The 26,935-nt window shown below is 43.0% G+C and overlaps 1 pseudogene; it reads left to right on the top strand.

Moving 5' to 3' along the window:
- LOC137430846 (glutamate receptor ionotropic, NMDA 2A-like) overlaps positions 1-26,516 on the top strand; it is a 566,227-nt pseudogene extending 539,711 nt beyond the window's left edge.
- Positions 26,517-26,935: the final 419 nt, after the last annotated feature.

The following is a 26,935-nucleotide window of genomic DNA, read 5'->3' as shown; positions in this document are numbered from 1 at the left end:
TTGCCCTGTCCGACGCCGGAGTCCCCTCCAGCTGGTCCATCATCACCCGAACCGTCAAGGGGGCAGAAATAGGCAGTGACTGTGGAGGTGTTGCGGTGGTCTGCACATGTGGTTGGTTAGCGACTCTCGCGGGTGGTGTCATCGCGGTAGTGGAGCGGAATGTCTGTGATGGTAAGCCCGGCACAATGACATGTTGGGGTTCACCCTTCTGGGGAGTGGTAACAGGATTGAGACAGACTCTTGGAGCGGCGATGGGTTGGGTACCAGACATTAAGTATTTCGGTACGATTGGCATAACACTTGGCATAACGCTTGGCAGCATACCACTTTTGCCAGTCGTAGTGGGAGTTGTCATGCTGAAAGGTGTAAAACGTCGCAGGAACTTACGATTCCGGAGAGTGATTCTTCCGGAGCCATCCACCTTGACAACGTATTGATCGAATTGTTTTACCTCAATCACGGTTCCGGTCCGGTCCCATTTTCGTGGTTCCAGGCCGGTCTGGTTCTGGATCCGGACATGGTCCCCAACGGCCAGTGGAGGTGGTTTTGTCGTGTGTTCAGAGAGTCTTTCGATCTCCCTGGCATGCCGAATGCGCAAAGCTTCCTCACGATTGTTGCGTGTTTCCATCCAGGTGTCCGATGGCAAGTATCTGCCTGGGATGATGGGTATGAAGTCCTTGACTGGCCTCTTGAAGATGATCATGGCTGGAGACAACCTAGTGTCCTGATCCGGTGCATTCCGGTACTGGAGTATTGCACGCTGGAACCGATCAGTGTCTAGTTCACCATTGGAACCAGTGTTATCGGTGATCATTCTTTTCGATGTTTTGACTGCGATCTCGGCACGACAGTTGCTGTGTGGGAAGGCAGTGGATGACAATCGATGGTTAACGCCCCACCGACGCAAGAAGTCTTGGGTGTCATGTGCCGTGAATTCTGGCCCACCGTCAGATGCCAATTCGTCGGGGATACCATAAGTGGCGAAGTTCGACCGCAGACATTTCACTAGGCCTTGTGCCCCGCCAGTTGTTAGCTGAATGATTGGCCAATTAGAGTAACGATCAACGGTGACCAAATAACTCCGACCCTTGTGATGAAAGTAATCTGAACAAACTACTGGAAAGGGTAGGCAGGTTCAGCTGAGGCTGTAGGTGGAGCGCTTGGTTGCGATGGGGCCATCCGATTGCAGTGTGAGCAGCGATTGCGCATCTCATGAATCTGGGGAGTGATTCCAGGCCAAAAGATCGAGCTGCTGGCCCGGGTGGTCATAGCCGTGACTCCTTGGTGAGCAGCATGAAGATTCTCAAGGACAAGCTTCCGTAGCTTCGGTGGGATGATAATCCTCCCCTTGTAGACCACTATGCCATCAATAGTGTAGAGGTGTTCACGGAAGGGAAAGTATTCCAAAATGGACACAGGGAAATCGTCCCGACTGACAGGTAGACCCTGCTCAATAGAATTGAGTAACTGCAGCATCTGAGTGTCACTTGCTGTTTCGTCCCGAACATCGTCCCAAGTGACAGACCGCACAGAATCGAGCGTCTTGATGGCTGCCATAGAAATAGCCATTTCCATGCCAGTGTCGTCATCTGTGGTCCACAGCCCAGTCAAGGTGTGCTGTCGTAGTGTAGTCGATGTGGCCACATCCATAATGGAGGAAATGTCATCCACCAGTGGCAGTCGTTCCGATGGTCTGGCACCCGACGGATGTCGTGAAATCGCATCTGGTACGCAGTGTCGTTTTCCCGGGATGTGGATAATTCGGAAACGATATGCTAGAGTCCTTTCTTTCAAGTTGGCAAGCCGCGTGTTATGGATGTCCTCTAATCGTCTGTCACCAAGAAGCTTGATTAAGGGCTTGTGATCGACGGCAATAATCAGGTTCTTGCATCCCAACACAAAATACTTTACTTTTTCCAGGCTGTCCGCCACTGCTAGAGCTTCACCCTCTATCGGAGCATAGCGCGACTCCGCTGCATGGGTGAAGCGGCCTCCAGCAAGGGTGATTTTCCAGCCATCGGGGCAGCACTGTGGGGTTTCACCAGGGCATCTGCAGTGTTTTTGGAGGAGCCAGAAGCCAATCCCATCCTTCGACCAGTCAGTTGCGAGACATGTTGTCCGTTCCTTGTCAAAGATCCGGACCCCATTTGCGACTTCAGATATGATGAGTCGTTTTGATTCTTCGAATAGGGATTGTAGTGTTGCATCCCAGTAGAAGGGGGTGGATGGTTTTAGGAGGTCCCGAAAAGGGCAGCACCATACAAGAGTTGTCTATCAGTGATCGAGGCAGCGGTTTGTTGCCTTATACACCACCCAAATAACTACTGTATGTGGCATTCTCTCAAGCAGGGCTTAACCCCATGTCATTATAAGGTCTTTGGTTTAGGTCGTTATTCACTTTTAACAATGTGTGGATATGCATCAGGAAGAAGATAATTGGTTTTGAGTTGTGTATTGGCACAATTGACTTGCTCATCGTCACCTATCTTTTCCGAATGTCTTGCGGGATTGTGATTTGGGAGAGGTGACCATGATGGGCCATGACATGCAGGAGCCTTTTCAATCGTGTTTCTGTGAAGTCAGTTGTAGCATATACAACGGGAATAAAGTGTAGTAATAGGGTTGTAATAGTGTCCCCTATCAGTTGTAATAGGGGAGGTGAAAGGGTTAAATATTCCACTGTTTTGACATGGGGATGCCTGTTTGCTTTGAGGAGGATGAGGAGGGAGGATGACGTTGGGGGTGGGGGAGAGCAAAGATGCGACAAAGTTGTGAGGTTGAGGATTTTCAGTGGGGGGGGGGGGGGGGGGGGAGGTTTAGGAGTTGTGGTAGGAGGGTGGGGAGGGGGCTTGAAGGTTTGCAGAAGGGGTGGGAATCGGCGTCTCAGGGTTGGCAGCGTGAGGGTGAGGACATGCGGTTGAGTGTAAAGGGAGCAAAGATGGGACAGAATTTGGAGGGGGAGGTTGAGGCTTTGGGGGCAGGGGGAACTGAAGAGTTTCGGTGGGGGTGGTAGGGTTGAGGGGCTGTGGTAGGTGGTGGGGAGGGGGTTTGAAGGCTTGGAGTGGTGAGGGAGGGAATTTAAGTCTTAGGCTTGGGATGGGGAGGGTGAGGACTTTGGATTTGTGAAGGGGAGAGTTGACAGCTTGAAGTCACATTTTACGTTGCACGGATATTCCCCAGGTCCCTGTTTGTGTCATTACCACATGCACACAAAGCGAAAAGCAGGGGGAGTAATCAATTGGTTCATGTTCATGTTCATGTACATGTACATCATGTTCATCAATTGGTTCATGTTCATGTACATCCGTCTGACTGTTGGTCTGTCTTATCAGTTTTAATGATCGTCAGTTTATGATTGAGGAACAACTCATTTAAATTGAATGTTATATCTGGAACACATATCTGAACATGAATCTGAAGACAAGTTTGCCATTTTACAATACTTTGGCTCTGAATTCGGACCGATCGCGCATGCGCAGAGAAGAGTGAGGTACTTTATTTACTCTGTCTGCCTGGCAGTCAAGCAAAATTGAAAAGCATTCCAAACTGAAAATGTGTCTTAAAGAAAATGTCTTAAAGGACACAAATAGCAGGCACGTAGAACTAATGTAATGTGTTAGAAAGGGTGATGTAATATGCAATGGGTAAAACGGCAGTGAAACCCTAAATGTATTTATTTATATGCCTTTAACCCTATTGGTTGACGAGTTGTCAAACAGAGTGACCACTATATTCGTCATGTGTGTGTGTCTGTCCGTGTGTCTGCCTGTCTGTGTGTCTGTCCGCAGCATAACTACCCGATGATATCATCCGATCTTGATGAAACTTGGGTGGGAGGTTGATATCATGATCTAGTTGTGTCCTGCCTAGAGTGGGCGTATTGCGCCCATTGTGGGCGGAGCCACGCCCAAAAAAGATGTCTTTTTAGGGGGTAATCGAGTTCAAGCTACATCTTCTCCGAGGGGTTTGGTGGAATCTGACAGGGGTTTCGATATTTGGTTAGGCCAATGTCATGTGTCTAGCCCCACGGAGCTCGATTTTTCATTTTCGCCCCAAGGTCAAGGTCACAAGGTCACGAAATGTTGAAAAGTCGATTTTTGATGGTTTTATTACATTGTTCGCTTCCTGATAGGGTGAAATGTCGTACATGATGTTATATTATCACATACATCATGAAATACAAGTTTTCCAACAAATTTCAGAATCTTCGACCTTTGACCTTTGAAGTTCACAAAGGTCAAATTTTCAAAGTTGGCGGAATCGAACCGAATTTTCGGTATTGTGTAGCTAACTAACGTCATAACTGATTATACATTATTTTCTATCTCATTTCAAGGTCAGTGACCTTCGTTTTGACATTTCCAGGCCAGCACCACACACAATTACGTTTAAACATATACATACAACAATTCTCCACAACTTTGCAATGACTGGTTGTTTGATCCCCATACCATTTTTAGTTATTTACCCCATTGCCACAATGAAAACTTTACTGTCATTATATGTACAGTTCTTATTATAATAGAGCAAACGTATATGGTTATGTATGTTTACATGCGACCAAAACGTATTCTTTTTCTTCAAAAAAATATTAACATACAAAACAGTCTGTGAACTCTTAATTACGTTTAGACTGCTGAGACCCCTCAGACCTTTGACGACCCTTTAAGTCCCCCAAGACCATTAAGACCCATGAAGACCCAAAATACCCTTAAAGACCCTGACGACTCAAAACACCCCAAAGACCCTGAAGACAAACCAGACGTAATCTGCTTAACAGAAACTTTCCTCCTACAGGATGTCTCTGATTCCTTAATATCTCTTCCTGGTTCCTCCCTCCTCTGGTATGATAGACCTGAGCCTCGTCCTGGTGGTAAGGGTTGCTATGTTTATCAAAAACTCTCTTCCTCACTCTCCTTGCACTGCCCGCTCTCCACCTCACCCCAGGAGTACCTCTGGCTACGGCTTCCCCTCCGCTCCCACCTTTTGTTCATATGTGTTCTGTACCGTCCTCCAAACAGTGATTTTTTTTGGTTTTGTTTTTGTATACAAGATCGAGGCTCTTGAAAGAGCTAACATCAATCACAAAAAAAGAAAAAAAGGACAAACGGACACACAAAGCACACAACAAAGGGAGCGGGAGACAAGATGGGGAGAGAGAGGGAAGCACACAAGCACAACAGCAAAGAACAGGGACAACAGAAGGTCAGTGGAAAGGAGAGGGCCTGGGTGGGGGGGGGGGGGGTGTGGGGGGGTGGGGGGGAGAGGGATAAAACACATGGACACTGCGATAACTTCCAGGAAAGAAGTCGGCATTTCAAAAAAAGTGGATCTGGGGTGAATTAACGGGTGTGAAGAGATCAAGGTTTTGGATGGTGGAAGACAAGAGATGGTGGTGAACAGCTGTTTTAATGACCTGGAGGGAGGAGTGGGATTGAAGAGAGTGAGGGAGTTTGGTCCATAGGTGGGAGAAAAGAGGAATGAAGGAGTGAAGGTGAGCAGACAGTCTTGATTTTGGTAATTTCACCAGAAGAGGGTTACTGGCACATCTTGTGCGACCTGTAGGAATATTTGGGGTACAGAGCACAGATAGAGCTGGGGGAGCTAGGTCAGATAGGCGTCGGTAGAAGACGGAAAGACCACCTACCTGCCTGCGGTGAGTGAGTGAAAGGCCCTCGGCGTTAGCTTAATCGCGAGAGATTCCAATTATTCTGAAAGCTTTGGTTTCAAAATCGTTAAGACGAGCTAAGTGTGAGGCAGGAGCACCAGCCCAGAGGGGAGAACAGTATTCCATTGAGCTACGGATGAAAGCCTTGTATGTGGTGAGGAGTTCAGGTGTGCCAAGGAAGGACTTCGCACGACGGAGGATGCCCAGTCGGCGACTGGCTTTGGAGGCCAGATTGGAAATGTGGTTTTCCCAGGAAAGATCATGGCAGATAGTGAGACCCAAAAGCTTGAGTGACACAACTTCTTGGAGAGGATTGTTCAGAAAGTAGATGGGAGGGTTGTCCAGTCAGTCTTTTCGGAGAGACATAGTAAGAGTGTGAGATTTGTCAGGATTGAAAGACATGTTCCACTTGTTTGACCAGTCTGTGATTTTGTCCGGGTTTGCAGAGAGAGAGGAGGCTGCAGACTGCCGATCTGAGGGATGAGGAATGGAGCGGCAGAGAGTGGAGTCATCAGCAAAGAGATAGAGAGGATTTTCAAGAGAGTCAGAGAGATCATTGATGAAGTCCAGAAAAAGCACAGGGCCCAGAACACTGCTTTGGGGAACTCCAGCCTGAATAGGAAGGGGAGATGAGAGAAACCCATTCAGGGCCACACGTTGACTATGACTTGAGAGGAAGTCCGCATGCCGTGCATGGAGATTTCCATGGATACCGTAGGAGGAGAGTTTGGTGAGCAGAGCGGGGTGCCAGACCATATCGAAGGCATGTGATATGTCAAGGGAGACACCTCTAATTTCCTGTTTGGCATTGAGGACCTCCATCCATTGTTGAGAAAGCAGAAGCAGCATGCCCAGAGTAGATTGACCTGGTCTGAAACCAAATTGATGATCAGAGATCAAGCCATTTGAGAAGAGGAAAGATTTAATATCTGAAGCAATGATGGATTCCATGACTTTGCTGATAATTGGGAGAAGGCTGATTGGTCTGTATTTGCAAGGATCTGTTTTTGCACCTTTTTTGTGTAAAGCAGTGATGTTGGCTGATTTCCAAGCTGATGGCAGATGACCTTGAGCAAAAGAGAGGGTGAAGAGAATGGAGAGAGGGGGTGAAAGAGCAGCAGAGCAGGATTTTAGGACCTGTGGGCTGATGCCGTCTGGTCCAGTTGCAGAATCAGAGTCGAGGATTGACAGAAACCTCTCCACTTCCATCATTTATTTACATGACTCCATTTACATCTCCCTGTCTGACAACATGGACCAACGTCTATCCACTCATCCCAACTCTCTCTTCCTCATATGTGGCGACTTCAACTGTCATCATGCCAGCTGGCTGGGTGTGGGTACCTCTCGCACCAGCCATGGCACCTCAGCAAAAGACTTCTGTGACTCACTGGGACTGACCCAATCTATCAATTTCCTGACCCGGATCTCACTCAATGGAGTATCTTCTTTTCTAGACTTGGTTATGGCTAACTTTCCTGCAAATGTCTGCTGCTGTTCTTCTGCTCCAATCGGCTCATCTGATCATGTGCTTGTTAAAGTGGACATCTCTCTGACCATTCTCAGAGAGCCTCATCAGCGCCGACGAGTCTGGCATTTCACTCAGGCCAACTGGCACGGTCTTCAAGCAGCCATCAATCATCTGGATTGTCTCCCATCTCTACCGCCTCTGATATCAACTCATCCTGGGAATTCTTCCAAAGTAAATTGCTCTCTCTCATGCACAGATTTATCCCATCTCGTCTTCAGTTGTCATACCCTTCCTCCTGTCCATGGTATACTGAATCTTGAAGCTCAGAATGAAATTTTGCACCAATGATGCGAATATAAAGTATGTGGGATGGACCTTGCTTTTTTATCTTGACCTAATTTTAAGGTTATGACCCAATTATAGACATTTTAACATTTTCCACCATAACTCGACGAACGTTTGTCACATTGGAAATAAATTGCCCATTACCCTATCGAACATAGCCTAGACTTAGAGCAAGGAGCATTTGCACTTGATTTACCCCTCCAAGTTAAAGGTCAAGGTCAAATGGCGTTGTGAAAAAAACATTTTTCTTTTTTGCCAATGTGGAATCTCAAGGACTGCTTGGACTTCCAAGATGTTCTTGCAATATAACATACATTCACTGATGCTGTGTATCTCATATTTGATTTGTGTGCTTCACCTACATTTTTCGGGTAGTGACGTAATTTTTGTTTTTAAACACCTTTTTGATCATAACTTTATTAATCTTCCTCTGATTTTCATGATGTTGAATGTTTTTGGATAGATTGTAGATGGGGACACATTTTCTTAATTTACGCTCTATCCTTAAATGTTGAAGGTCAAGGACATAGAGTGGTCTGAAAAAATATGGCCATCATTAGATCCCAGGACATGGGTAAGTTCGATCGCAAGCCAAAGATAAGCTTATCGCCAAGGATAAGCCTCTCCCGCTCGGGGAGACTTACCCATGGTGATCTCTTTGTGATTGCAAAAATCAGGTTCAATTAAATTTTATTAATTCATGAGATTGTACTAGCTCGATAATTTTCCTTATTTTAATTGGAGCAGTAGCGATTTACGGTCAATAAACACTGTTTCCTAAAGTCACAATGGTCGTGCATTAATATAGAACGGAAAAAAAAAATTACGATCCTTTTATGATTTTTATTGGAAATCTGCCAATTTATTTATTGGAATCTCTGAAGGCCACAAAAGTGGTTGTAAACTGGGATATGTCTTAAACGAGGCCAATATATCAACCATATATGATAATAATGATAATCTTTATTGTCCCATATCCAGGGAAATTATTGTTTTGTGACACCGAAAGTTTAACCATCATAAAAAAACATAAAAAACAAAGGGAATAAAAAAACAAAATTATATATATGTATGTATATATATATATATATATATATATATATATATATATATACACTAGCTGAGGTACCCGGCTTCGCCCGGGTTGAATAAGAATAATACAAATATATGATGAAAAGAACTTGTATATTTTAGAGCAATATCACAGTACATTTCCTACATGACGTTTTTTCAATTTTCAATTTCTCAAAACCTCTGGGTATACAACATTTCTGGTTTTCTTACGTGGTGCCAAGACATAAAGATTGCTTGGTTTTCCAACCCTCGAGCAGCCCACGTACAGCTGGCCATGGGCAAACACTTGTTCTGTGAAGTTCAGGCCTACAACCTTCATTGATTGCCCCTGCGCCCTGTTGATGGACATAGCAAAACATAGCCTGATGGGGAACTGAATCCTCTTGAAGGAGAATGGAAGGTCAGGTGGAATAAGTGGTATCCTTGGAATGAATACTTTCTCTCCTCTGTATTGTCCTGAGAGGATGGTTGCCTCTAGGACATGCGGCATCATTTGCTGGATTGTCAATCGTGTTCCATTACACAGCTTTGGTGGATCAAGATTCCTTAGAAGCATGATTGATGCTCCCACCTTGAGAATCAACCTGTGTGTTGGGAGTCCTTGAGGCTGACGACTGTTGAGAAACTCAGTTGGGAGGTTTACTGCCTGATCTTCATGTCACTTTGGCAAGAGAATCATAATTTCTTTCATGACCGGGCAGCGAACGTCATTATGTGCGACATTACGTCACTCCTACGGACGTGAAAACATTTGTTTTCCTTAAAAATATATTTAAAATAAATAAAATAGTACATAAATTAACAATAAAATAAGCTAAAAAACAATTTAAAATACAATAAAAAGCACATTAAAAATATATAAATATGTATGTACAGTATACTGTACGTACACGCAACCGCTGATTCTCATTCAAAACAGGCGACGTACAGTATTCCTTTACTGTGTCTGTGTTAGCCATGGGTCCGAAGAAGGATAATGCTAGTGTTTCCAAGCGTAATGTGGTTACGATGGACGATAAGGTAAATCTGATTAAAAGGTGGAAAAGTGTCGGTGATAGCGCATAGACCTTATCGCGGACCGGAACCGCAATGTGTCATGGGATCGGAAAGGGGCAATAGCGCCGCCACAAACTACACCCTGGAATTGCAGCTGGCCCAGGTTTTTAAACCATTGATATTAAAATAAAAAGTAGCCTATAACCACCGGGATTTTATGCTGATTCCGAATCTGTGTCTAAAACTTTTCTCCGATGTGTGGTTCTTGAGTTATAAGCGGACATCCAGACAAACACACAGACACTCCTCCTTTATATATAGAGATATATCTCGTTCAGTTTTGATTAATTTACAGCGTCGTGTGATCTTACATGGTGCTTGTTGTAGGCCTTGCCTTCTGTTATACCTAACGTAACCTAAATAACTAACCCTAACAGCCTGTTTTCTGCTCATAAAGGTGTCTAAATGATTTTTTTTTCTTTAAAGTTGTGCATATCATCACATGCCTGAACTTATAAGCTATTGGATTATATATATAAGGATCATACACTACTCACAATAAGTTAGGGATATTGTGAGAGTGAGTTTTTTTTTTTTTATAGGGGTTAGGGTTATGTTATTGAAATCAAGAATGCTGTGTTTTTCCCCACTCATTAATAACCATAGAATTAGGACCAACAACCTTTTTCAACGTAATTAATACACAAAATCAACCACACCGAAGAACCTGCCAATATCCCTAACTTATTGTGCGTAGTGTAGATGCATGGCTTAGAAATCACATTTTATGACTTTTCGAGGATTTCCTTTGGTGAAATTTTAGGTTAGGGAGGGCGGGGAGGGTGCAAATAATTTACATTGCATTGAAAAGTATAATTTAGCCAAGGATTTTTTTTGTGGGTGTTTATTTTTGTCATATATTCTAAAGTCTATTCTAAATATAGACTAATAATTAATCTACTATATAAGAGAGATGTCAGTCTGTGTGTGTGTGTCTGTCTGTCTGTGTCGCCATTTTTCTCAGAGTTGGCCGAACGGATCTTCGTCAAACTTTCAGAGGTTCATCAGTGAGTGCCTGGAAGTGTTTTAGGCAAAAAAAAAAAAAAATTTTAAAGATCGTTTTTTTGGAGTATTTTTTTTAAAGAAATTGCTCCATTGTGCCTAAGTTTTTTAAATTAATGACAGTTATATACAAGTATACATTCGCAGAAATAAATACAAAACAATCACCAGACATTTGAATACAAATAAATCAAACAATTCCGGAAGTGTGCGAAGTTGGTAGTGGGGTTCCTCTTCTTCCTGATCGGCATCACACTTAACTCAGAAACGTGATGAACGCCACATTCAGCCCATTCACCCACCAGCAATCCAGCATATATAATATGAACCCCCTTCCTCTCTTGCCTCTCCCCCTCCCTCCTCCCCTCCCCTAACCCCCCCCCCCATCCCCACTCCCCTCCCTTTCTCCCTGCCCCCCTTCCCCCTCCCCTAAGGAAAAAGCCATTAGGAAAAAGCTATTGATTTTGAGGTCAAAGGTCATCCTGAGGTCGAATTTCTAAAATTGTAATTCTTCATCCGATTGACTTGAAAGTTGAACATCATTTCCATATTGAGTCACTAAATTGGGAAACCAACTATTTTTTATGCCAAAAGGTCAAAGGTCAACTCAAGGTCAAACTTCTAATATCATCAATTTCCATCTGAAAAATCATCAATTTTAATCCAATTGACCCGAGCTTTGATTAAGATCGTCAATTTTAATCTTAATGAAATAGACAATTTGATGTATCCATGACAACTTTTTGGGGGAAGTGGTGGATTTTGCACGTATCGTGGTCTGCATGAGGTCTTCTTGTTTATTATTATTATTTTTTTCTATTTTTTAATTTTATCCCTTTAATCCTCAATACAAAATGATTTCCCTATTTTTACTTTTTTTTATCATAGAATGGACACAAGTTTAATACAATTATTCCAACGCAGATATTTTCATGTTAAAATGACTATTTACCAGAATACAATTATATAAAACTGGACCAACAATAAATTGGAAGGTTTAAATGCTTTTTCACCCCACATTTATATTAAAAATGGCTACCGTATATATACTTTGCCTTGTTTACATAGTTGCAAAGATACTTCAAGCATTCAGCTGTCTTCATATGCATGTGTTGGAACCCATCTGTGGATCGGTCCCATCGGCCGATGGGTCTGACCCGTTTGCGGATCCGCAGATGGGTCGCCCATCGGCCGATGGGCGACCCATCTGTGGATGCACGAGAAATGACAATGCAGACCCATCGGCCGATGGGACCGATCCACAGATGGGTTCCAACACATGCACTAAATGGAGTTTTTAATTCTGGATTCAGAATTTGTAAAAACTAGGGCATGCCCGTACTATATCTATATCTAAAATTATATCCCCCCCCGCCCCCTCTATTTACATGAAATGGTTTGGTCCAAAGCGAACGGCTTGCGAGTGGTGACAATCCCCCCCCTCTATTTACATGCAATGGTTTGGTCCAAAGCGAACGGCTTCCGGAGTTTGGTAAAGAAATCGCCATCGCGTGCACAAACGCGCAGGAAAGCGAATGAAACGCAAATTCGTTTTTATTAGTTGTAAAACATAGTTTAACGCCAACATAGTTTGCAAACGTGAAATAAATGAATACGCTGTCAAATGTGCCATCCGAGGCAGAGTGTGCCCGCCACGTTCGGCACACGCGATCGTTCGCTGCTCTCTGATTGGTTGAATCGTTTTTTGGACATAGCTCGGTAAGTAATTGTCCGATTAATATGAAACCTTGAAAAGGCACATCCCCTTGAAAAGGCACATCCTCGGGTCCCCAGCAATATACCTGGCAAGTTAAAAGTATATCGGACCCGTGGTTGTCGAGAAACAGCGGTCACAGACAAACGTACAGACAGACAGAGATTACTGGAATTATAGATAGATGACAAAACATAATTTGCAAAAAAAAAATTCTGGCAGGCATGTTGCATTTTGAAGAAGAACCCCTCCCATTTCTCTTTGGAAACTTCATTGCGAGGACAAAATCCAAGAACTTTGTAGATATTATTGCGACGCCATGAATATGTAATACATTCATCTCAGTTAAATATGAACTCAAGCTATTTTATATCCAACTCCACCCCACTCCCAATAAAATACCCCCTCCCACCTACAATCGCACACAACCACATAAATGTGTAAAATCCCACTCATCTTTAATAAATACAGGGGGCTGCAAAAGTAGGTATGCAGTAATGAAAAACAAAACGTGCGCACAAAACGTATTTTATTGATTATACAAGCATATCAATAATAACATATCAATAATAAACATATCAATAATAAACATATTAATCCCTCAAATGTTCAAACTGTTTGCCCCCGGCATTCACACACTCCACTAGTCGAGTGTGGACACCCATGCACACTCTGGCACAAAGGTCTTTATCAGCATCAATTTCCTGGCAAGCCTCCCGTATGAACTGAATCATGGCATCAACAGAACATGGCTTGCGTGCGAAAACCCTGTCTTTTACACATCCCCAGAAAAAGAAGTCCATAGGGGTGAGATCCGGCGAACGTGGTGGCCAGTCAACGGCTCCCCGACGTCCAATCCACCTGTTGGGAAATTCTTTGTCAAGTAGCGCACGCACAGTGAGTGCAAAGTGTGGTGGCGCCCCATCCTGCTGAAAGTAGAAGTCGTCCTGCTGCTGTTGTTTGCGTACCTGTGGTATGATTGTATCCGTCAGCATGTTCAGATACACGTGTTGATCGACAGTCCTGTGCAGAATGATAGGTCCAACGACATCTTTGCAGGACAGGCCAGCCCACACTGTCACCCCAGGTTGATTGAGCTGTTGCTCAATCATGACTTTAGGGTTTTCAGTTGCGTAGTACACACAATTGTACCGATTAACGGCACCCGATAGCTTAAAGTTTGCTTCATCGGACCACACGATTTTGCGCAGAATGCTGTCACCCTCTCGTTCCTCGTTCAGGATGGCTTCGCAAAATTGTAAACGCCGATCCGAGTCATCCTCTAATAAACCATGTATCAATCATGGCACGTACATTTTCAGTCCTGCACGGTGCATCAAACGACCCAACGATTTGCGTTCAATACCCAATTCAGATGACGCCCTGTTTTTCGATTTCTGAGGGCTCTGGGTAAATGCCAGGGCGACTTGCATTGCATTCTCTGGCGTTGTCACGGTGACTGGTCGACCACTCTTCGGCGAGTTGTGGATAGACCCCGTCCTCTCAAATTTGTCACGTATCCGGTAAATCGTGAGCCTCGTTGGTGGAGGCGATGCAAATGTTTCTCGCCACTGCTCTCGCACACGTTCACTATTCTCTGTCTTCCAGTACTGTTTCAAAATCCATTTGCGCTCCTCGTCCGTTGAATTACCAGCCATCGTTAAATTTCCACTTCACCTGCAAATAATATATGTATCATAGAAAAAATTACGAAAATAAAAATATTAAAAATGGTAATAATGATTTTAATGAATTAAATGAATTCTAGTATTAAATGAATCCTAGCACCACTATTATAATACTGGTAATACTGGTATAATCCTTACTGTATACCTACTTTTGCAGCCCCCTGTACTGAATCTTATGCATAACAAAATCAGTGTAACAGTTCTGGATGTTTCGTCCTACAAAATGTTCTGGCATTGCCTGTCGGTGGGCGAACACTTGCAGCCTTCTGTACAAAGTAAACTTAACTTTCTGCAGCTGCAGCGCATACTCGGGCACCCATTTGTGCACCTACAGGACACAATCTCTCTGTATGCTTTGGGAATGGGAGAGTGGGAAAATACTGTAATTCTGGGACCAACTTCTCATCCTTATGAGTCCATCCCATTGATGTTACACATGGGTGAAGGTGAAGGAAGTGTGATTGGTTCTAAATATTGCACTTAGTAGTGAGCATGCCTAATGTGGAACCATGCTGCGTCAGATGTGGGAGGTAAAGTCACCCCATGAAACAGCTTGACTTGGGCCTGATCACAACTGGCGACATCAGACAATCCATACAACTTGCAAATTAAGATCTTTGATAAATTGATGATTTCATCGGTGATGTCACCTTTACCCAGACTGTTCAACAACAAATGGTGTTCCTTGAACACGGGCCAAGCAGTTACCTTGGGGTGACCAAAAAGCTGTGACACACTGTCACATCCAGTAATGGAGTGAAATCTGATTATTGTTTCTACTTGTGGAATAGTAAGCTTGCTACGGATGCCATGTAGGCCTATTGGAATGAATTTTGGAAATTTGGCAGTGCCAGCCTTCATCCACAGATGTAAACATAGCATTTTATTAGAATATGCCAACAACAGCAGCAGAACATCAGTGTCGTGCACTGACACCACAGTTGAATCTACATTAGCATGCAGACAATGGATAACGAGTCCCGAGTGTCAGCTTCCTCGTGCTCAGCTTGTAGTGACCTGAGATCTAATTCTGGATTAGATGAATTCACAGTTGTGGGTTCGACAAATCCTCCAGATACAACAATGGATTTACCTATGGGACTCTGCTAGATGAGGTGGTCAGATAGAACCCAGGCCAGCTCTGTTTTCAGTGCTACAAAGTTGGACCAGTTTGCTGGTGGTGGCTCCTGGCCTTCTGCACGATGCCGTATTAGTTTTATGCCATGCTTGCATTTTACACGCGTCCCGGACTTATAATAATAATAATAATAATTCATTTATTTTGTATAGCGCTTTTCCAGAAGCCCAAAGGCGCTTTGACAGAGTGGCAAACATAATGCATAACAAGACATGAAAACATAATGCATGCATGATGCATAATGCAAACATAATGCATAACAATACATGAAAACAACAATTGCAAAAAGACAAGAATCAATAGGGAAATATTTAAAGCAAAAGGAGGGAGAAGGAGAAGAGATAGTCAGGGGTTAAATGCTGTGGGTTGAATGTTGAATGCAGTGTTGAACAGGTGGGTCTTTAGTGATGTTTTGAATGTGGTGAGTGAGGAGGAGTCTCTGATGGTGTGAGGTAGTGAGTTCCAGAGGGTGGGAGCAGCGCTGGAGAAGGCCCTGTCCCCCCAGGATCTGAATTTGGTCCGGATGGAGGGGGTCAGGAGGTTGGTACCAGCAGAGCGGAGGTTGCGGGTGGGAGTGTGTCTGGAGAGGAGGTCAGCCAGGTAGGATGGGGCCAGGTTATGGAGGGCTTTGTATGTCAAGAGGAGGATTTTGTACTGGATTATCTGGGGGATGGGGAGCCAGTGAAGCTTGTAAAGGTCGGGGGTGATGTGGTCACGGGTCCGGGAATGGGTGATGGGACTTGATGGATTTTTTCCCAATACCTGTCGAATGCGACATCAATCTGGTCGTACACTTCTCCCATTATATAAACCATCTGAACAAATACATCTGCATACTCACTGAATGGAATTGCTTCTCTTGGTTTTCCCAGTGCCATAACCAACACCTGCCTTGTTCCACTAACTGACACAGCTTCTGGTGCAGGTTGATCACTGGTTAACACTTTTGCTAATACAGAATTGTTGGCCGCATGTAATGTCCAATCAGTTTTCGCTGATGATAGTGGAACTGGCATTAGTTAGTGCTGTAGAATTCTGTCCAAGTTCACACTGCGCCTTGTCCTGTAAGCTGTAATGAATCTTTTAAGATGTTTCTATCAACTTTAATTGAGTTCTGTTTGCCTTTACTTTCATCTACTACAGTATACAATGTTGTGTTCAACGTTGTGTGCACTACCTGGTTCTTATGTAGAGGTGCTTCGAAGTCGATTTTGGCGGCATCATCCTGCACTTTGCACAATCATCTTTCCACAAAGATATCAAGCTGTTTTTGGCCCAGTTCCGCAGCACAAATAAGTGACTCCTGAATTGCAGACATAACCATGTCCTTGTTCATGAAATTTTCCAGTGAAAGACAATCAGCTTCACTGCTTCAGTGTTGAATACCTTGTTCTTCAACAAAGCCTTTGCCATATTGCCTTCATCGTCATTCTCCCTGGTCATTCTCCCTGTATTATGGTAGTTGGAAGAATACACATCCTCATCCTCTTTGACTGACAGCATTGCCTTGGTCTCATATGATATTTTATCTCCTTAGTGCAGAGCCAGTCATTGTAATGCCAACTAAGCCACCGCTCCTCTTTCTGGTTGCATTTAATGATTTAACCATGGTCTACATCTATCCACTTGGAACGTCAATCTGTAGCCTTGACCACAAAGTTGCCATCGTTGAATTCCTTCTCAACCTCAAGAGGGAACCAATTCATTTCTGCAAGGTAGCCCATGCCCGACCGAGGGTAATTGAGATGGCCATAGCGGTAAAAGTATGGTAACATACGTCCGAATGCGCACAAGTGAAGATCACATTCTGCTCGAATGAAGAGCAATCGGACTCCAACCATTTGCATGTAATGCCACCCGAATTGGGTATTTGGATTTGGGTCTGTCTTCAGTTTTTCTCCAAACTCTTCGATTAATCCCACGTTTTCTCTTCGTCGCCAATTTTTCAATCAGTTTAGCAATTGTATCTGATTGTGCGTATGTGTCAAACGAGCTTATCTACATTTTCAAACCAGGATCAACACTTTCCAGATAGCCATATAAATGGGGAAGCAGTATCTGCCATAGAGCTTGTAGTGTGGATTTGGGAGCTCTTATGGCACGAGCATCACCTTTACCTGCCATAGCTTGCTGGGAAGCGTTTTCTCCGAGGACACCACCTTCCGTCCATAACTCGCATGACCCAGAACGCTACATTTGGCGACCCAGAACCTGCAAAAAAAATCATGGCAGTGTGCAATCCCCCCAGACGTGGTATCGGTATGTTCCTGTACCCAGGTACGGACCACTTGCGCTCCACCAGTGTGGGTGATACCTGAAGGGTTAATGTAACAGAAACATGGTGCAAATGTGCATATTGTGATATATTTAATCTTTTAGAAATACAAGTATTGAAATGAATGTTCGTAAATGACTAACACAAGTCTTCCGTGATTTTTTTGTGAGCAAAACAACTCTTGAGGTGCATAAATTATATATTTTGTATTGCAACTGGCCGCCATTTTGAATTTTACTTTAGAGGGTTAAAATCGCAAAATCGTGTCCGGCATACACTTGATTTGAATTCAGCACATTAAAATACCTCTAGTGACCATGTATGCCACCTGTTAACAAAAAATGCCTCCATGGTTATCTTTTTGTCAACATTGACCTGGTCTAACGCACGCACTGTGGTAGATGGTGTGTTGTAATCGTGTGTGTGTGTGTATGTGTATGTGTACGTGTGTGTTTGTATCCAGACCATAACTTATTTACTATTTTCGCTTTTGTCATAAAATTTTCAACAAACCTTTATTTTGAGAATATGGAGAAAATATTTTATTATTGGGTCAAAATGTGAAAGGGAAAAGTCATAATAACTATGAATAGCCCTCATAAGCCCGGCTGCTGCACGTCAAGCATGAGACCTTGACCTTGGAGACGAGTTCGGGCAATGTGGTTGCTCTGGGATAAGCCGGATAACATAGAAGCTCCTCCATGTAAACTGTTTAGTACTCGACAAGGGCTTGGAGTGATTTTATCACACATGAATCACACCCAGTTGTAGTAAAGACGTAGTATCACACCCAGTTAGTGCATGGGAAGACTAAAGTGTAGGTGCTGAGTTTGATGGCAGACTGTTGAACACTTAAGCAATGGGAATGTATTGTACACCGCACCTTTCCTATGCCATCTCCAGGCATTGCAAATCGTCATTGCCGGGCACCGAAGGGGGCTCGGCAGTGACGCACGCTGAAAGGCAGTACTCAGTTTTCACTCTTGTTGTTTGTTTGTTTTCTTGTTTTCTTTCTTGTTTTCTTGGTTGTCCGGGCGATATCTCAGCCATCCTTTGAGCTAGGAAGCTGAAATTTCGGCACAATAGTGAGCAAGTCCTTTGTCAAAAACACTATTTTTTGTTTTTTGATTAATCAATTAATTAAGGAGTTATTTAATTATTAGCGATTAATTAAGTACTTATTTAATTAATCAAATTTCCTTTCTCTTCTGACCATTAACTCAGGCACCTTTTGAGTTCGGAAGCTGATATTTGGACATGCCAATGACCAGGTGATTTGGCTGCAAAGGCTATTTTTGATTTATTAATTAATCAATTAATCGATTAATTATTTAATTATTCGATTAATGACAAAAAAATTTTTTTTTTTTTTTAGTTACAGAATCTGATGAAATGGTGGTGGTTTGTGTGTTCTCTGACCGAATTGATTAATAATTTAATTTTTTATGATTATTATTTATTTATTTTTATTATTTATCATTTATTTATTTTCTTTCTCATTTGGCCAATATCTCAGGCACCTTTTGAGCTCGGAAGCTAATATTTGGACATGAGTGACCAAGTGATGTGGCTATCAAGGATATTTTTGATTTATTGATTAATCAATTAATCGATTAATTATTTAATTATTCGATTACGTACTAAAAAAAATTTTTTTTTTTTTCAGTTACAGATTCTGATGAAATGGTGGTGGTTTATGTGTTCTGTGACCGAATTGATTAGTAATTTAATTTTTTAATGACTATTATTTATATATTTCCATTATTAATCATTTATTTATTTTCTTTCTCATTTGGCCAATATCTCAGGCACCTTTTGAGCTGGGAAGCTAATATTTGGACCTGACAGTGACCAGGTGATGTGGCTATCAAGGATATTTTTGATTTATTGATTAATCATTTAATCGATTAATTATTTATTGATTAATTGATTAATTATTGATTGATCAATTAATTATTTAATTTTTTATTAATGACTTATTTAATTAAATTCCTAAAAGATACATCTTCGGATGAAGCACTTGTGGTTTAGTTATGCTATTAGCCAATTGATTAAGAAAATATTTTGTGATAATCTTTTATTGATTTTAATTATACAATTAATCAATCAATTAGCGTACACCTCTCCCTCCCAATGCAGCCTCTATGAGGTGCACTGCGGTATTGCCGGGTGCCGGAGGCGTCCCGACAATGCCGCGCTGTAGGATATTTAATTATTTGGCATGGGGGTGGTGTACTTTGAATGTATCTGTACTTGTTTTCTCTTCTTTGATGTGCCAGTCCTCACCAGTAACTTTTTATCCTTAAAACGAGGAAAATGAGCCACTAGTAGCAGAAGAACATCTTTGTCTTGCTGAAATGACAACAGTCACTATGTATAGCATGAAGAACCATACTTGTGTCTGCTTCCTCATGTGCAGCTCTCAGGGAACTAACATCAGTGCTTTCATTTGGTGACTGAACATATAACTGATCCATGAAGCCCCCAGCAGCCACAATCTTTGTGTGGTGGAACATTGGAAATCATTTGCTCAGACATAAACCAAGACAAGTCTGCTTTACTTTCTGGCAGAGCTAGGAAACTTGACCATGGCTTTGGAAATGGAACATGATGGCCTTCTAGAACGCGTCTGACAGGTTGAATACTCTTACTGCTCCTTGACCTTGTGCCCGACTTGATTGAGTCATGTATGCATTGATCAAAGACAATATTTATTCTGTTGAAACTTGAGCCCATATAAAGTACATTTTCATGAATACATCTGTTAGACCACCGAAAGTCAAGACATTAGCAGACATTCCTATGCTGACAATTAATGCTTGACCCAGTTCTTATGAGACAAGATGATTCTTCATGCATTTGAAGATATTCAGGGAAGTATATGCGTTCAGGAAGTATATCTGCAAGCATGGATTTGTTCCCAGTGTGGATTGACCCATTCAGTTCAGCAAGAATGTAACCTCCAACTATGTGTTTAGTTTGTGAAAAAAGTTCATTTTGAAAAATTGTTTGTACATAGTTCGGAATCATACTAAAATACGCCATTTCGTGTCTGTCTGTCTGTCTGTCTGATGAATTTTTGACGCCAATACATTCTGTCGTTACTTATCCAATCTCAACCAAACTTGACAGGATGATGAAGGGTTACATAATTAAGGTTGTAGCGCATTCATTTGCCCCCCTCCCCAAGGGGGTTTTCTCCCCCGAGCGGGTTTTCCCCACCATTGCCGTCAATGGCGTTGCATGTTGAGGTGTATATAAATGTTAAATTAGCTTTATCGTGGAGTTTGTCCAAAGAAGAAGATTTATCGTGGCGTTTTTCAAAAGACGCTTTTAATAACAAAATTAATGTTAATCGAATATTGTTAATGTTATTACAAAATAATATTAATACTAATAATGTCCCACTTCCCCAAGGCGTTTTTCCTGCAGTGATAACGTGTATAAATAGGTTATAGTTATAATGGCATTTCTGTGGGGTTATTTCTTCTGCAGGAAGTAAAAATATTATAAACCACAAACACGTATGCTTAGCTTTTTAAACAATCGCTAATGCCCTTTATAACACTAAATGAAGAAATTTGGAGGAATCCCGACATCCGTGAAGTAGGATTTACTTACAGAACTGAGCGAATATCTACTGTACTCTATATAACCCACAAATGTTGGGTGAATAACATGGCCCTTTCTGCCACTACCGTGGCATTTTTCGTAAAGAACTTTTGAAACTGCTCCTGCTGTTTAATACAAAACTGAAAGAGGAAGCTCGGTTGTGCTCCTTTACCAAGCAGCTAGCCAGCGCTTGCCAAGCCAGCTGTTCCTTAATGGTTTTGAATGGAGTGCTTGCTCGAATACTTGAAGCACTTGGCGATCTCTCCACAAGAAACTTAGTAAATGAACACACACCCAATGTTCTTGAGACCCGCCATTACATCGACTGTAATCTATATACCCCAAAGAGGAATGACCCTTCCTGCCCCTCCCAGAGTCTGCGGGTGTACTAGTTCATCTAAATGTAGCATTATTGGTAGCGGTGACTACTTTTGCAGGCCGCCATCGGTTAAAAAGCATTGTTCCAGACTTTTACCCCAAAATACCTCTAGATGCTTCTTTTTCTGAAAATCTAACTGGTCTGATCCAGGCTGAGAATCATGAGGTCTGCACAAGACCATACCAAGTGTATGCTGGGAATTTTTGCTGATATCTACTTTATGATTGAATTTTTATTCAATCAAGATTGAATATTTGTTCAAGATTGAATATTTTGTTTCAAGATTGAATATTTGTTCTAAAATTGGCTATTGTAAAACCTCATGGCATTCATGGGCTTATCTGAATATAAACTCCAACACACATGTGGACAATGTTTTTTTGTTATTCACTTTACAGCGGAAATTGAGGAGTTGGAGATGATCTGGTTGGCTGGGATCTGTAAGAAGGAGAAGAATGAAGTTATGAGCAGCAAGCTTGATGTTGACAACATGGCTGGTGTTTTCTACATGCTGCTGGTGGCCATGGGCTTGAGTCTGATGGTGTTCTCGGCTGAACATTTGTTCTACCAATGCTACGGCCTTCAGCCCAGGATTCCCAAGGGAATCCGGCCTTCACCTTTACTCCTTGCCATTAGCAGGGTGGGTGAAGTCATGAATTCCAGATGTTTTTTTGTGTGACTTCTCTAAAGGGAAGTCTTAATCTTTGTTAGTGGAATCTCAAAGTGTTTACCACCATGATAACTCAAAAAACACAGTTGTAACAAGCTGAATCTTCCTAAAATGCATTCAAATGAGCTGAAGTTGTCTTTTCCATTTGCAAGCAATACTTGTATGTAAAATATCCCATAGTGTATTTTTGTGAAGACAAGCAGGGTTAAAACTGTCATCCCAGACAAATTACAAATTCCTGTGCAAATCAGCTACAGTTGAACGTCAGGTCAAGCCACCAGTTTATGAAAGACTTGTGCCAAACTTCTGCCATGCAACACTCCACAATCGGGTGGGATTAATTGAGATATTTTAGGAAGTAGTTTGAGATACGCTATGTGCTACTCGTGGCCTAGCGTGCTCTTGCTTGTGCCTCTCTTCAGTCAAGGAACTGTTGAGTATTCTCTCTCACTCTCTCGATCTCTCATTCAACCCATTAATACCTTCTCTATCCTTCTGTCGTACTTTTCTTCAGTTGTTTATGGTTAACTCCCAAAACCATAACATTGATCTGAGCCCATTGCATTGATACAGCTCTGCTTCTCTCAGAGCTTTCAACAACCCATTTGTTCACCCAGATTGTGATGTACATTTTTGTCGCAAAACTGTAGATTTTGAAATCAAAGTCGTTTTATCATCAATGCAATCACTTGGCTCATCGCACTCTCTCTGTACCTGCTTCCGTTGCCTCATTTCTGCACTGATTGCATTAGCACGATCATGCCAATGTCCTTTGCCCCTTAGTGCGTCACCCACTCAAATCAATCTTTTCCCTTCCATAACAGTTTAGACCTCCAATATTTGAGGACTCATTTCTATTGTCACAGATCTCTTCTTACATGTGTTCTGCTCCTGCTGATCCAGACATTAGGTTCTGAGGATAAAACGAATGCTCCTTTCATAGGATGGTGCCAACCACTTGATGTCTCTCACTTTCTGTTGTCTTTTCACGATGATATGCATGACTCCTACCCTACAGGGGTGCTGTCAGTCTACATCCACAAAACACACCCCCTCTCCTCAAATGTTCATTGGTTTGACGTATCCTTCACCTAGGTCCAGTGCAATATAAATGATTTTTGGATAATTATAATGAATCACATGCAATAGTCCCTACACGAATAACTGAACGTGGTTTTTTATTTAAATGATCTTTGGTTTGTTTTAGGTTTATAAATTAAATATGGCCGGTACCGCCCATAAAAATTCTGCACAGAACCCTAGGTGATCGCATAAATGGAGAGTAAGTAGGAAGGGTGGTGTGTGCACTTGGTCAACGGTGGGCGCATTGACACACTCACATGGGCCACAGATGTAGAGTCCGCACAGCTGTCAACCTCCATTGCCTGGGAGAGAGAGCAAAGGAAGGATGAAAGAAGGAGAGAGGGAATGAGGGGAAATGAGGTTGTGATGATAGATGTTAACTGCGGGGGACCTTATGAGAGCTGTCAAAAGAAAGTCGTTGCTCATTCACATGTGAACCGTCCATGGCATTAGCGAATATGTGATGTTGAAAACGAAATCGTTCACGAGAGAATTCAGCACTCCATTTCTTCTTTCTACAATGGAAGCCACAATCGCTTTGTGACGTCATCCCAGGAATGATTGATTCAGTACTCCAGTAGATGGACATGCTTGTTGGGCATTATCAACGCACAGTTTCGGAGAACTGTGCTAATAAATGGCAGCGCAACTCGTTTCAGATTCGTCGACGTCAGGAGTGTTTTCCGATGTAGAATATTATTGTGACGATTATGCTGTAGTAGTTGCTGTAAAGCATGTATGAACCATGTATGAACCCCAGATAGAGAGTGGAGAGAGCATGGGTGATGATGTAAGAGCTTTCCTTAATTCCTGTACTTATGGAAAATCGAACTGGGGCCTACTAGCACTTTTCACTCCCCATGGATATTAAAGCTTGTGATCTTGCCTTGAGATCGCCATGAGCAATTCCGGCCTCTGGCGCACTGCCAACCTGACTGGCTCTTTTTTCAATCCGTGCTATCTATGTCTCATACATGATTGGCACGTTGTTTACATCATATTTCGGTCAGTTTAGCGTGGAAGTGTCGAGCTATCCAAATGCCCTGTGGAGTGAGGAGAGAAAGATACCCAGGGCATGGTGAAAGAGCAAGAGGGAATCGAAGAGTGTATTCACGCTGCGGGTCAAATTGAGTGGCGAGAGGTCATTTTGAAAAGCATTCTGTGAACTGTAAAAAAAATTACCATTTTAATGTATTCATGAGAATGGGGAGTAATGGGACAAAAGGAACGAGGAGGAAATGAGCAGGGGTGGGCGAAGGAAAGAGGGAAGGGCGAGAGGGGAGTCGAGGTAGGGATGAGTAGATCAAGTGTAAGGGAGGGTTGGGGGAGTGGGGAAGGAGGAGAAGAGTCAAGGGGGGAAGAGAGGAGTCGACAGGGGAGTCAAGGGGGAATAAATCTGGTTACAAAACACACCTGAAATACGCTAGAATTTTCGTAACGAAGTTTTTACTCAAGAAAACAACGATGAATATGTGTTTAGAGAAACCAAATTGATTCATTCAACCAAACATGAAGTTCTGTTGCGCTGGACCTTTGAGGTGAGCTCTTTCACGGTTTTATTTGCTAATACCTGTCACAAGGCGCCTTCACCTAAGTCCCAATTGGCACATCTCTTTTTATCTTCCTATTCGTGACATTTTTCTCAATGACCATTTTTTTTGGACCTGCAGATATCTCAGTGTTAAGCTAATGCACATTATCTCCCATATGCCAAGACAAACACCTTAGCCCGCTTTCAACATACATGCAACGGGCCAGTCAAGGAGATTATTAATGGAGTCCACAAGGTATTGTTGGTTTTGAAAGCACCAGCACAAGACATCCACAAATGCTGAAACATCTATTCGTTATACGTGTACGAGGGCTGCTAATTTGTTAAGAAGGCAATTGGAAATGTTTCATAATTGAGATAGCACTTGAGGAGGTCAACTTCCTTGAATGAGAGCGATCCTTTTTGAAGTTCAGCAGATTTTTGAAAGTTTGTGCACCTCATGTTTTTTTCTTAACTTTGTTTTCTTAGGAATACGTTTATCTTTCCATTCCTTGATTTCCCCCTGTCCTTGCAGAGCATGTACAGCTGCATATATGGCATCGAAAGTGGGCATCGCAAGCCTAAATGTGCTGTTGGCTATCCTGGGCACCAAGCGGAATCCGCCAATGTTAACCGTCTTATCCATGCTGCGCGGAATATTGTGCACAGTGTCCGTCGCAAACCTGAACGTGACCGTCCAACTGCTTCACATCGTCTCCCATATGCCTTTTCCAAACGGAGTCCACTGCAGCTTCAATGTGGCCGGCAACACCAAAATTCTGTATCTGCCTGCCGAGCATGTGAACACGTCTGTGGAGATCGCAGTTGCATGTGTGCCTTGCACCGTGCTCAATCGCTCACTGCTGGACCTCACGGCCATCATTGCTGTCCACTGGTGCGTCAAGGTCGCCCGCACAGCAACTGGGAAACAGATAGTGACAACTGGTTGTACATCTCACAAGATGGTGGTGGTAGTGGTGGTTCTGAATCCACTGAAAATGACAGTCCAATGGGCAATGTGCATCGTACAGCTTGGCGGGACAAAGTGCGAGTAAACTCGAGTCTCCCACGTCATGCGGTTGCCATCCACATTCCTGAAGATGCCATGCAACGGCACAGCACAAATGTAGACATTATACCGAAGCCATCACGCCCACTCCCACCCTCATTTGTTCCGCTACGCTCGTGGGAATCCTGTCCAGTGAATGACACTACATCCACGGTTGCATGTCCCAGGTGTTCTCGTCCTCGGAGATGTAGGGCTCTGGGACACTTTCCTCGACGGCGGGCACCTCCCCTTTATATGGCCTCTCGCCATGCCCCATATGCCTTTGGTGCTGGCATTGACTCACCCTCTGATGCTGATGGAGATGAGGGTGAGATTGATGGAGAAGAAGAGGAAGAGGAAGAGGAGGGAGAGCATGAGGATGAGGAAGTAAGTCAGGAAGGTGGTTGCAGCTCCTCTCTTCATGGTGTAACTGATTCTGAGGCAGCATCCACGACCTGCTGGGGATCACCACGTGTTTCACGCTGTCCACGGCATCCATCGTGTATCACCACACTGATGACAGATGATAGACTTGTGGTGCAACAACGTTCTGAAGGTCCTGGATGTGGGCACAGTTGTTCAAGGGACTGGGGATGTTCCAGACATGGTCAGAACCACTGGGGGACAGAATATAACTGGTGGAATTCTATGGACGACCCAGATTCTTGTTCAAAACCTCATACACTTCCTCGATATCCACCATGTTCTCGTGGCAAATCGTTTGGACACTCAACATTGCTTGGCTATGAATCAGAAGTATAAAGCACTTTGAATGTCTTGTATGTTGTTGCTGAGGGTTTGGTTTTTAGTGTTACCTGTTTTGGTAATTGGGATTAAAGGGCTTGGCAGTTGAACCCATTTGCATTGTTGATAGTTTTTCATAATGATGCCGAGCCAGTGTTTGGATTTTGAGTTGTTATCAAGCGGTATAACTGTCTTGAACCTCATTATGTTTTTGGTATCGAGTCATAATATCAAAATGATATGCCACTTTTTTAATGGGCGGTGTGCCACAGCATAAAATGCAGCAACACCGAGATGGTGAGCAACATGTTGCCTACACAGGTGATGCTTACTATTGGGGTCGTCACAGTAATGTTATAACCATTAAGGCTGAACAAGCCACCAGTTATTCCACATTGCTGCCCACTCTCTAGCTTTACGTGGCGGTCAGTCGGAAG

Source organism: Myxine glutinosa, chromosome 1 (genome assembly GCF_964187855.1).
Source record: "Myxine glutinosa chromosome 1, kmMyxGlut1.1, whole genome shotgun sequence".
Classification (NCBI taxonomy): Eukaryota; Metazoa; Chordata; class Myxini; order Myxiniformes; family Myxinidae; genus Myxine; species Myxine glutinosa.
Note: the sequence above shows the minus strand (reverse complement) of the source record. Positions and strands in the feature narration are given on the sequence as shown.